The 8,606-nt window shown below is 36.2% G+C and overlaps 1 pseudogene; it reads left to right on the forward strand.

Annotated features, from left to right (window-relative positions):
• The first annotated feature begins 5,937 nt into the window (after nucleotides 1-5,937).
• The window catches only part of LOC107694845 (protein NLRC3-like), an 8,890-nt pseudogene continuing 6,221 nt past the window's right edge, over nucleotides 5,938-8,606 (forward strand).

Consider the following 8,606-nt stretch of genomic DNA (forward strand, 5'->3'; position numbering starts at 1 on the left):
TTTGAATTATAACACTGTATTTTCTGTAGTTGATGACACTATAAAATTGTTAATTTTTGACGGGAAATTTCATCTGCATAAAAAGCCATCAAACACGGTTTTATTTTTTTTGGTATGTACATAAAGTGTGTATGACTCCGTGATCAAGCTGACATGTAACAACTATATCTCTTCTATTTAAAGGACTCTATAGCAGTGTTATAATTTATGCTGAACTTGACTTTATATAAGCTACAGGTTTTTTTACCTAACCAGAAGAAACGCAGGTTTATTCTTGTACAAGACAGTGGCCAGAGACATGGGCAAAAAGTGAAAATAGCATATTTTGGTAACACTTTACTTAAATCCCTCTATGTATAATGCATTATAAAGTATTATTAAAGGGTTCAATCAGAAAGCAACTGACTGTTTTCGAAAAAGTTTCAATGCCATTTTCTATTCATCCTACCGCCATATAATGTCGTTAAAGTAGTGTTTAAGAAGCAGTGAGAATTATTCCCTGAAGTGTTACCTTAACAACAAATACATTTTCAGTCATCATGAAGCACAAATCAGCCCATTTGTTTTTGAAATAGCGTAATCATCCATGAGAAATCATGATTGGTGCATTCCTGTTTTGTCTCTTTTTTTACCTGTAATTTGTCAATTATTTCACTCAGTGGATTGTCAGATATGTTGTGTGTGGGTCTGTTGATGGCAGACAGTGATTCTCCACATGGTTTTACTCTCATCTCGAGGCTGAAAAATTGGTTTAATTAGTTTTCTTAAATCGTTCTGGTTGAACAGGTTTAAGTTCTGAAGAAAACTCCCCCCTCCGGAGTCTTTCAGAACTTCTGACCAAGACAGTTAACTGGAGAAACAAGAAACATCTGCACCATCATTATTCATGGTTAGTAAATAATACTACTTCATGAGATACTGAAACATGGATTTAAAAGTGTCATGCACTGTATTGATTCTACACTTACAGTATCAGACAGCATTGAGACATGATTTACATCAGTTTTTTGTTTGTTTGTTTTTTGCTAACAAAACTCAAAGCAATTATATCAGATTTGCTTAAAACAACTTTCTGATGATTCATGTCTCTATTCACAGCTTCAAAATCCAAATAAGATTTGAGCTTAGGTCCACATGGAAGTACTTCAGATCTTTTCTTTTTCTTGTCCTGCAGCCGTGAGTTGATGAAGGACGATGGTGTCTGTTAAAAAACTGCTCGTGGACTCACTGAAGGAGCTGGTAGAAGCTGAACTGAAGGAGTTTCAGTGGCACTTAGTGAATTTACATCATGAGCATTTATCAAGGTCTGAAATGGAAAAGGCGAATAGATTCGACACAGTAGATATTATGGTGGCATGTTTTGGAGCAGAAGAAGCTGTGAAGGTCATGGTGGACATCCTGAGAAAGATGAACCAGAATGATCTGGCTGAACAGTTGGAGAATGAACACAAGCAAGGTAGCATTGAATTCACTGTGACTGTAATATGATTAAATATTTACAAGTGAAACCTCTTTTCCTCTTTGCTCTGCTGATGTGTTTGTGAGATAAATCTTTCCCAGTGAGTAATTCTCTCTTTCTCTCTCTCACAACTCAGGCTGAGGGCAATATGAACACATCTGTCCCTGTTGGAGGTAATTCACAACATATCTGGAGTAAATATCAATCACTGTCTGTAAATGGAAACAAGAAAATATAACGCAAGCAGCAATTACAGGGCCATCAAAACATCAGTGCACTGCAAAAAAAAAAAAAAAAGCTTTTCTTAATTAGACTTTTAGTCTTGTTTCCAGCCCAGATATCTAAAAATTCTTAAATCAAGAAAGATTTTCTAGACAAGTAAAAATTATTCTTGTTTTCAGAAAAAAAAAAAACAAGTCAAAATTGAGTTTTTGCTTAGAACAAGCTAAATAATCTGCCAATGGGATAAGCAAAATAATCTTATTTCAAACAGAAAACGAGAGTATTTTGTTTACCCCATTGGCAGATTATTTTGCTTGTTCAAGCAAAAACTCGCTTAATTTTGACTGAAAATCTTCTGAAAAACAATACTAATTTTTACTCGTCTAGAAAATCCTTCTTGAGTTAAGATTTTTTAGATGTTTTGGCTGGAAACAAGACAAGGTAAGAAAAGCATTTTTTGCAGTGTAGAAGAAAACAGTGTTTCTCCAGTGATATCCAGTTCACAATGTTCTAAAACAGGCATGGGCAAACTCGGTCCTGGATGTGATACAGTTGGTTATTAAAGTTGGCCGATAGGTGGCACTGTCACCAAATTGATTCATTGTCACCAAGGCATGATTACAACCACCCATGCAAAAGTTCATTGAAGCAGGTCAAAACATGTTGTAAATGCAGCCTCACATCTTGTTTGATGTGCTAGATCAGGGGTTCCCAAACTTTTCCATTCCACGACCCACCTAGACAAGTATAATCTATTTCACGACCCACCAAAATATTTGAGATCAAAAAAACAATTGACATTACTTCAAGCCTAATCTTAATTCAAAGTTTAATATGACAGAAATTAAATATTTAAGAAAAATAACGGTAACACTTTATTTTAGGGTCTCTTAACTAGTTGCTTATTAGCATGCATATTACTAGAATATTAGCCATTTATTAGTAGTAATTAAGCACATATTAATGCCTTATTCTACATGACCTTATTCTACATCCCTAATCCTACCCAATACCTACTTACTAACTATTAATAATCAGCAAATTAGGAATTTATTGAGGAAAAATTCGTAGTTAATAGTGAATAAGTGTTCCCTATTCTAAAGTGTTACCAAAATAACCATTTTGTTTTAGAGTACAACTGTAAAATTTCACTACTAATATTTAAGGTTTAATTTCTTTGTTTACAGATGTTAAAATATGAAACGTCCGTAATCTGCACTGCGAGTGTTGTTAAACTCATCGCAGGGTTCAGCGCAGAAAATGCATTCATGATCTTTCAGTGTGTAGGGGAGAGCGGAGCACAACCCAACACTTTTTTTAGCAAAGCATAAGAAGCAAAGCAGAACTATCTAAAACAGTTTTGAGATTAAAATAATTGTTAAAAAATTAAAAAATAATAAACAGATGTGTCTCATTTTAAATAAACACTAAAAACCGAGATAACAATTGACTTCAGTCAGAAATTTACTTTTGCAATGGTTAAATAAATGTTCAGCAATAGCTTCAAAAGATTTTTGAACTTTGGCACATTTTCTCTCTATATAGAGATATGTCAAGGAAATATTGTGAAATTTTGTCATGTGGAAATGTTTAAATCTTGTAGTGTTACAATTAACCCTACGTTTGTGCCCTGCTCACCCCGTACATGTGAAATGCTTTTTACAGACCGTTTACCGAACGAAAACAGTGCCGAGTTCAAACAGACGATAGAAATGAATGAACACAGCCTACCTGAAACCGTTTTCATAACATTTGAATTTTCAGCTGTATGCAATCTCATGCAGAATACAGCGCATTGAAGTGAGCGAGTTTTTTCTCATTAATAATGCGGACCGATTGAGCCTTTTAATAATGACGTTGCTCTGAGACCCTCACTGTTATTATAACTCATGCATGTGTGCGCTTCAAAACACGCAACGCATGTTTTAAATCGCGGACTTAATTGCGAATCAAAAATCGCACTAAGGATAGGCTATTGCAATTCTTAATTACCGTATTGACCCGAATATAAGATGATGTTTTTTTCTTGGAAATACATCTGTAATGCGTGTTGTAAAGCTCGCGAGTAAAAACAAAAGAAAAAGAAAAGCTTACAGCTGCATGAGTCGTGACTGTCACGTTAGCCTGATGGGACCAAACTCCCTTTGTGATTTTAAAACGTAAGACAGTACCCAGATTTGAAGACTACAGTAAGATTTAACTTCTACTGTTAATAAGATTTTGGTAGGCTACTATTAGATGGATAGCCTAAATGTCCTAATTCAGATGGGCTACCTTTTTTTTTATTTTTTTTTAATGGTATCTCAAAAAGTGTATATTTTTTAAATGTGATTGTTGGTACATTTTACCAGTTTTTACCATACTTTCAAAACAAAAATTAAAATAGGAAAAATATGCAATATGAAAATAATTGAAGACAAAATGTGTTTTACTGAGAAAAAACAAGATTTGGTTTTTAAAAAGCCTTTTTCCAAAAGGTACATCTGGAAAAAGGGGGGTCATCTTATAATCAGGGTCATCTTATATTCGGGCTAATACGGTAATGTTGGTAGGCTATATCGTGCAGCCCTAGACTGAACTGTGTGAGTGTGTGTGTCATTGAACCGCAAATTTAGCTGCAGCCAAGTGACTTTGTGCGACCCACCTTGTCCCACTCTGCGACCCACAGTTTAAAAACCCCTGTGCTAGATGATGATCTCAATCAATACAATGATTGTGATCTAGAAAGAACATGAAAAACATATTCAGACATTTTTCAAATGAACCCAAGTTGTTAGGGATGGACTGTGCTTAATCTGTCTTCATCAGTTATTAATAATGATGATCATGCTGATATGAAAATATTTCTCAAAAAGGTTAAATTTTTTTCTCCCTCCCATCTTATTTATTTTTTTATTACAGAGCTGCAAAACTTTTTTAAAACTCACAAAACAAACATGAAGAAGAAAGCAGAATATATTTTTGAGGGCAACAAAGAAACTGAAGCACAACTTAAGACTGTTTACACAGAGCTGTTCATCACAGAGGGAGATATGAAAGATGTCAATAAGGAACATGAGATTCTGAAGAACGATGATGCTTTCAAGAACAAAAAAACACAGGACAAACCAATCAAATGCAATGATATATTTACTGAACTGAGAAAAAACAATGAGGAGAAGATTGTGCTGACCAAGGGAGTCGCTGGCATCGGAAAAACTGTCTCTGTGCACAAGTTCATCCTGGACTGGGCAGAAGGAGATTTTTCTTGGAAATACATCTGAAAAAACGCGGTCGTCTTATATTCAGGGTCTAGACTTTGACATGTCAATAATACACCCACAACAATAGGTGGCGCCAAATACGCATAAAACGAGTGTGCCATGAAACACGTAATGTATGTAATGCGTGTTGTAAAGCTCGCGAGTAAAAACAAAAGAAAAAGAAAAGCTTACAGCTGCATGAGTCGTGACTGTCACGTTAGCCTGATGGGACCAAACTCCCTTTGTGATTTTAAAACGTAAGACAGTACCCAGATTTGAAGACTACAGTAAGATTTAACTTCTACTGTTAATAAGATTTTGGTAGGCTACTATTAGATGGATAGCCTAAATGTCCTAATTCAGATGGGCTACCTGTTTTTTTATTTTTTTTTAATGGTATATCAAAAAGTGTATATTTTTTAAATGTGATTGTTGGTACATTTTACCAGTTTTTACCATACTTTCAAAACAAAAATTAAAATAGGAAAAATATGCAATATGAAAATAATTGAAGACAAAATGTGTTTTACTGAGAAAAAACAAGATTTGGTTTTTAAAAAGCCTTTTTCCAAAAGGTACATCTGGAAAAAGGGGGGTCATCTTATAATCAGGGTCATCTTATATTCGGGCTAATACGGTAATGTTGGTAGGCTATATCGTGCAGCCCTAGACTGAACTGTGTGAGTGTGTGTGTCATTGAACCGCAAATTTAGCTGCAGCCAAGTGACTTTGTGCGACCCACCTTGTCCCACTCTGCGACCCACAGTTTAAAAACCCCTGTGCTAGATGATGATCTCAATCAATACAATGATTGTGATCTAGAAAGAACATGAAAAACATATTCAGACATTTTTCAAATGAACCCAAGTTGTTAGGGATGGACTGTGCTTAATCTGTCTTCATCAGTTATTAATAATGATGATCATGCTGATATGAAAATATTTCTCAAAAAGGTTAAATTTTTTTCTCCCTCCCATCTTATTTATTTTTTTATTACAGAGCTGCAAAACTTTTTTAAAACTCACAAAACAAACATGAAGAAGAAAGCAGAATATATTTTTGAGGGCAACAAAGAAACTGAAGCACAACTTAAGACTGTTTACACAGAGCTGTTCATCACAGAGGGAGATATGAAAGATGTCAATAAGGAACATGAGATTCTGAAGAACGATGATGCTTTCAAGAACAAAAAAACACAGGACAAACCAATCAAATGCAATGATATATTTACTGAACTGAGGAAAAACAATGAGGAAAAGATTGTTCTGACCAAGGGAGTCGCTGGCATTGGAAAAACTGTCTCTGTGCACAAGTTCATCCTGGACTGGGCAGAAGGAGAAGCCAATCAGGATATACATTGTTTGTTCCTGCTTCCATTCCGAGATTAATCTTAATGACTTAATGACAAATGAAGATTTCAGTCTCCATGAGCTTCTGCTGAAATTTTATCCTGAACTGGAGGACCTGGAGAAAACAAAGTTATATAAGGAATGTAAGTTTGCGTTTATATTTGATGGACTTGATGAAAGTCGCCTGCCTCTAAATTTTAAAAGTAGATTACTGAACACTGTTGAGAAAAAAGTATCTGTAGACGCGCTGTTTACGAATCTGGTGAAAGGTAAGCTGCTTCCATCAGCTCTTGTCTGGGTGACCTCACGACCAGCAGCAGCCAATCAGATCCCTGTTCAGTATGTGGGTTTGATCACAGAGGTGCGAGGATTCACTGACCAACAGAAGGAGCAGTACTTCAGAAAGAGAATCACAGATGGGACTCAAGCCTCTAGAATTATCTCACACATTAAGACGTCTCGTAGTCTCTACATCATGTGCCACATTCCTGTGTTCTGCTGGATCACGGCCACAGTACTTCAGGATATTCTCAGTGAGAACAATGCAGAGAACATCAGCACAACACTCACTGAAATGTACATTCACTTCCTGCTGATACAGATGGACATGAAGAACCAGAAGTTCGATGAACAAGAAGAAACAGAACGTACAGAGCACTTACAATTAAATAGAGAGATGATTTTGAAGTTAGCCAAGCTAGCGTTTGAACAGCTGAAGAAGGAAAACATTGTTTTCAATAAGGAAGATCTGAAAGCATGTGGTATTGATGCGAGTAAAGACACTGAGTTCACAGGAATGATCGCTGAGATCTTTAAGAGGGAAGTTGGACTTTATAAGACAAAGGTGTTCTGCTTTGTGTATCTGAGTGTTCAAGAGTTTCTTGCTGCAGTGCATGTGTTCATCTGCTACCTGAACAAAAACATGCAAGAGCTTCAGTTTTTCTTTGATGAGCCAAAACAAATTGTCACATTGCAGGAGCTACTGCAGAAGGCCGTTGATAAAGCCATGGAGAGTCAGAGAGGACATCTGGACCTGTTCCTACGGTTTCTGATGGGCTTTTCACTGGAATCTAGCCAAAATCTGCTCAAAGGCCTGATCACACACACTGAAGACACCACAGAGAGCATCAGACAAACAACTGAATACATTAAACAGGAACAAAACAAGAATGATATCTCAGATGAAACTTCAGTCAACCTATTCTACTGCTTACTTGAGCTCAAGGATCACTCGTTATATGAGGAAATCCAGAGTTACCTCAGTTCAGATGAACATCCAGGTAGAAAACTCTCATCTTTAATGTGCACAGTGCTGACCTACATACTGCTGATCTCAGAGAAGGTGCTGGATGAGTTCAACCCGAAGAGGTTCACGTCAAAACAAGCAGACTACAAGAGACTCGTTCCAGCTGTGAGATGCTGCAGAAAAGCCCTGTTAGTAATTTCACTGACTGCTATTCGATTAAATGTTTTTTTCTACATCACTAAACAATTAAATGTCATACTATTTTTGAAATATTTTCCTGTTATTGCAGAAAAATAATCTGGCTAAACATTTTGTTTTGGCAGATTTGATGGCTGTGGTCTTGATAAAACATGCTGTGAAACTGTGTCTTCTGCTCTACACTCATCAAACTCCCATCTGACAGAGCTGGACCTGAGTAGCAATCACCTGCAGGATTCAGGAGTGAAGCTGCTCTCTGATGGACTGAAGAGTTCACACTGTCGACTGAACATACTAAGGTTTGACATTCACATTCACTGAATCACTATGTTCAAATATGTGGATAAACAGGTGTTTCATAGCTATAGCTAGCAGATATTTCCCCCTCTCTATATTGTAGTATGATTGTATCAGTGGGATTTTCTTCAAGAACACAAGGCGGGCAATGCCTACTCAAAAACCTGATGAGAAAACAGTCAGGGTTCTTCAAGCATCCTGGAAAACCTGGAATTTTACGATGCAGTTTTTCAATTATGAGAATTAAATAATATCTAAATTTCCTTATCACTTTAACTGATTTCTGAACCATACAGTAGACCTTATTTGAGTGTGAAAAAATCTGTCAAAATGAGGACGTGACAAAAATCTTCTACAGCTGTATTTTCACAGAATTGTGAGATCTAAACTCGCAATTGCGAGATATAAACTCACAATTGCAGTGAGTTTATATCTCGCAATTCTGACGTTTTCTCTCGCAATTCTGACTTTTTTTCTCAGAATTGTGAGATCTAAACTCGCAATTGCGAGTTAAAGTCCAAGACTGATATGTTCTCAGAATTGCAAGTTTATATCTCACAATTCTGACTTTATTTCTCAGAATTGCGAGTTTA

Source organism: Sinocyclocheilus anshuiensis, unplaced genomic scaffold (genome assembly GCF_001515605.1).
Source record: "Sinocyclocheilus anshuiensis isolate Anshui unplaced genomic scaffold, SAMN03320099.WGS_v1.1 scaffold98, whole genome shotgun sequence".
NCBI lineage: Eukaryota > Metazoa > Chordata > Actinopteri > Cypriniformes > Cyprinidae > Sinocyclocheilus > Sinocyclocheilus anshuiensis.